Here is a 4,961-nt window from a genome sequence, read left to right as displayed (position 1 = left end):
CGAAGCCCTACTAGCAGGTCTAAAACTAGCCGAAGAGGTCGGAGCCCAAAAATCACAATCTTCAGCGACCCAGGTCCTCACGCAAGTAAATGGAAGCTACCAGGCCAAAGACCCAACTATGAGGAAATACCTGACCAAACAGGCACAATTACGCCACTTCCAGAAATACAGATCCAGCACATACCTCGGGAACAAAATGCCCGGGCGACGCCCTCTCAAAGCTTGCCACACCAAGCCCGGAGGCAACAACAGAAGTCTCCTCCAGGAAATCTTACGATCTCCCCCGTGCTAAGAGAGGAAGAAACGCTAAATATATCTGACCAACAGCAAGGATGGATGACCCCATACTCACTACCTGAAGTCGGGACTCTCCCGCCGAAAGAAAGGAAGCCAAAAGACTCCGAAAGACGCCCAGAATTATACACTAATTCACGACGTATTATACAGAAGAGGATTCGCAAACCCCCTCCTTAGGTGCGTCCCGACCTCAGAACAAAGAGCGTCCTCGAAGAAGTCCACGGAGGCATGTGTGGGAACCACCTCGGAGCTCGGGCATTATCCAAAAAGTAGTCGAGCCGGGTTCTACTGGCCAACTTTGCAAAGAGACGCAACGGAGTTGTGAAAATATGCCCCCCCTGCCAAAACACGCCAATTTCCACAAGGCACCACCGAAGACCTCATCAGCATCACCGCACCCTGGCCCTTCGCCAAAAATGGGGACTTGACCTACTCGGCCCGTTCCCCCAAGGACCGGGCAAGTCAAATACCTCATAGTAGGGGTCGACTACTTCACAAAGTGGATCGAAGCCGAACCTTTAGCCACCATTACGGCTCAGAAAAGCGGAAATTCTATACAAAAACATCGTCACAAGGTTCGGAGTCCCTATTCCATTACAACAGACAATAGGACACAGTTCACGGACACAAGTTTTCAGAACTTGGTGGCCGAACTGAAAATTAAACAGCAATTCACCTCATCGAGCACCCACAAGCCAACGGACAAGCAGAGGCTGCAAACAAAGTCATCTTAGCAGGGTTAAAAACGAAGACTCCAAGAGGCCAAAGGGGCATGGGCCGAGGAGCTCCCCAGGTACTATGGGCATATCGGACAACTCCACACTCTAACAGGAGAATCGCCATTCCGACTAGCTTATGGGATGGAGGCAATAATTCCTATCGAAATAAATGAAGGGTCACCCAGAGTCATCTTCTACAACGAAGAAGGTAACCCACAGGCACAAAAGGAAGAACTCGACCTCCTCCTCGAGATCCGAGAAAGAGCCCGGATCCGAGAAGAAGCCTTAAAACGGCGAACGGCCCTCAGATACAATCGGAAAGTAATAAAGCGAAGCTTCTCCACTCACGACCTAATTCTAATCCGAAATGACATTGGAACACCAAAGTCGGGAGAAGGAAAGCTAGCTGCAAATTGGAAAGGACCCTACAAAGTAACAGAAGTCTTAGGAACAGGCTATTACAAGATATCCGACCTAGAAGGCAATGAGCTGCCAGGGCCTGGCACGCCGTAATCTAAGACGGTACTACAGCTAGAAAGATTTGACCCGGTGTACTCTTTTTCCCTACAAGGGTTTTTTAATGAGAACACCCGGTCAAATAAGGCACCCGACCTAGTCAAGGGTAAAACACTCTGTAAATATTCTTTCTTTTTAATACTAATCAAATTTTTCTACTTTCTTTTGTTCTTCCTCATGACGAAACAAATCCTGAAAAAGTACCCCGCCAAGGCGCATTAATTTATGCTCGACAAAACGCAAAAAATCATTTGCCAAGAGACCACACAAGGTCGGCAAAGATAAAGCGACGAGGTTCAAATTAATGAGAGAAGTTATAAAGTAACTCTGAAAAGGCTCAAAAAGCCAAATAAAAAGAGATTACAAAAAATAACTTAAAGGGCCGACCGACAACAAGGTCGGACCAACAAAGGAGGTACTCGAAACGTCCGAGATCGAGGAAAAGGCCCGGATCAAAAAGAAGAAGCCTTAAAACGGCGAAAACAAAGATTTCGAAAACGCTTACTAAAAAGTTGCTTTACAAAAACAACTAAAAAGTACAAGCGAAAGAACGAAATCGAAGGAAGATTTCGAAAACGCTTACTAAAAAGTTGCTTTACAAAAACAACTAAAAAGTACAAGCGAAAGAACGAAATCGAAGGAAGTTTCGAAAACGCTTACTAAAAAGTTGCTTTACAAAAACAACTAAAAAGTACAAGCGAAAGAACGAAATCGAAGGAAGTTTCGAAAACGCTTACTAAAAAGTTGCTTTACAAAACAACTAAAAAGTACAAGCGAAAGAACGAAATCGAAGGAAGTTTCGAAAACGCTTACTAAAAAGTTGCTTTGCAAAAACAACTAAAAAGTACAAAGCGAAAGAACGAAACCAAAGGCAAAAGTCCCAAGCGCTAGCTAAAAAGTTGTTATCCAAAAACAACTAAAAAGCATAAAAGCGAAACAAAAAGCCAAAACGCGAACAAAAACACCGCATAAATAAGCTAAAAAGTTACTACAAGTAGCTAGTAAGCAAAAAGGTGTCCAAAGCGTTCACAGAAACCATCCAAAAACAAGAGAGCCCACAGGTCGGGCAAAAACACCAAAAATAAAAGATTACAGAGGATCAAGGCCCTTTCCGGACTCCACATCAACAGAAGGAGGAAACATAGAAATCGGGACTGCATCGACGGCAACGTCATCCCGGTTTGAAACCCCCACACCAGACCCATCCCCGACCAAAGGTGAAGTCGGGTTCTCAACCGGAACTTCGGGGTCGGACATCGGAACCTCATCCTCGGTAGGAGCAGGAACAATCTTTCCCTCCACAACGACGTTATCCGTACTGAATAAGCTCAGATCTAGGTCGGGAGCAAGTACTCGGACCTGAGCCTTCAAATTCTCAAACATAGCATCCATACCCTTGGCCACATGACCTTCTAGCTCGTAAAAATCATCCCGAGCAGATTGCAACTTCTCCTTTGTCTCCACAAGCTCGGCATATAACCGAGTATAATTCTCCGTCGCAACCTTCGCCATCTCCTCAGACGTCTTCGCTGCCGCCACAGCCGCGGTAGCTTTAGTCTTCTCTTTCTCGAAGGAGGCCTCCAACTCAGTAATCCTGGCAGCCTTCAGTTGACTAATCTTATCAAGCTCAGACCGAGCCTTCTCAAGTCGGGAGCTGGTCGCACCAATGGGGGATTTCTTGAACTCCCGGGCAATAGCGGCATGAAGACTAGCCATCCGAACACAGCTCCGCGCCATATACTGAAAATGATGCTCCATAGACACATCATCGGTAGAAATAAAGGTCTAAGGGAGGATATGCTGCTCAATCCAACCAAGAGCATCAAAGTCCTTATCATTGAAACCGGCAAGCTCTTGAGAGGTCTTCTGCTTCTTGGGAGGAGGACCCGAGAACGGAGGAGGAGAAGAAGAAGCAGGCCCAGAGGTCGGAGGATCCTGACTTATAGCTCGGAACTGAGGAGTCGGAATAGTCTTCGACCGAGTCTGAACACCCACAGTAGTCTTCCGCGGAGAAGATCGGGCAGAAGCCTCCCCGGCCTCGATATTCCGAGCAGCCACCGACTTCTTCGTCCGACGAAGGAATTTCATGGAATCCGCCTGAGAAGACATCTCTGCAAGAAATACAGAAAAAGATTACTACAACAGAAATTCCACCAAAAACAAGCAAATACTAAGAAAGATAAATTTTCGGAAGAGGTCGGGAACTACCTAACTCGGAACGGAGAAGGCTTGGATCTCCCAACATTTTCTTCGTGTCCATGTGAGGTGCCCGACCCCATAAACTGCTCACCACACCCAAAAGCCTGCTCCACCTCATCTAGACTCTCAAAGGTATACTTAACAGACACTACATTCTCCTGCCAACAAAGAGGAAAAGAAGGCTCCCCACTCATCTAGGAAGAAAGGTCGGACGTCTCCAGCAGCCCGGACCTTGAAATAAAAGTTCTTAAAATCGTGAAAAGACTCATCATACAGGGTACAAAACTTCCTCCCCTGGTTAGCCCTAAAGGAGACCCAAGATACCTTCCCTCCACCCGAACCCGGCTTCGTCAACACAAACAAATAAGAAAAAAGGGAAATAGAGGGAGAGACACCCAGAAACTGACACAAAAGTTGAAACAGCTTTAAAAATGCCCAAGAATTTGGATGGAGCTGCGTAGGGGCAAGGTTACAAGACCACAACACCTCGGACTCCAGGTCGGTAAAAGGAAGTCGGACACTCAGCTTAGAGAAAAAACAATCATAAGCGTAAAAGAAGAGCTTCTCGGAACTATCTAAAGGCGGGAAGCAAACTCTCTCCTCGGAATCCGGGGCTACTAATTCATAATCCCTCTCAGACTCTCTATCTTCACATATGCTACATTGCCTACGAAACCTAGCTAAATACTCAGAATCTACCACAGAAGGGACTTTTAGAGGAACAGGATCTACCCAACCAAGACCACTCGGAATCTTGGTCGACATCGCTTGAAGAACCTTTCGAGACATAAAAATCTTGCCTACAAAGAAAATACAAACAGCAAGCAAAAATCATAAAGCAGACGGCGAAAACCCATTCAGCAAACAAGAAACAAAGATCTTTTAGAAAGAAATGCAGCAACCCGAAATGAAATACCAGAGAAAAGAGCCCCCCCATACAATCAAACAAAGTGATGGGGCGCCTCTTTTCGGGGCAACCCAGGCATAGAGAAAAAGAAACAAACAGAGAGCCACAAAAGAAACAGAAGCATATGTGCACAAGAAAAGAGATGGAAACAAACCTGGAAGAAGGAAGCGAGGACGACGAACTCCAAAGACAAGGAGAACGGAACGGCGGCGCAGAGGAAACCCCGGAAAAACGCACGGAAAGATTCGGGGAAGAAGAACAAGAAAAAGAGGAAAGCGGCGCTCGAAAAAGAGATGGCGAGAAACAAAGAAAGGAACAGAATA

The sequence above is a fragment of the Arachis stenosperma genome, chromosome 2 (genome assembly GCF_014773155.1).
Source record: "Arachis stenosperma cultivar V10309 chromosome 2, arast.V10309.gnm1.PFL2, whole genome shotgun sequence".
Lineage (NCBI taxonomy): Eukaryota > Viridiplantae > Streptophyta > Magnoliopsida > Fabales > Fabaceae > Arachis > Arachis stenosperma.
This window is presented reverse-complemented; position numbering follows the sequence as displayed.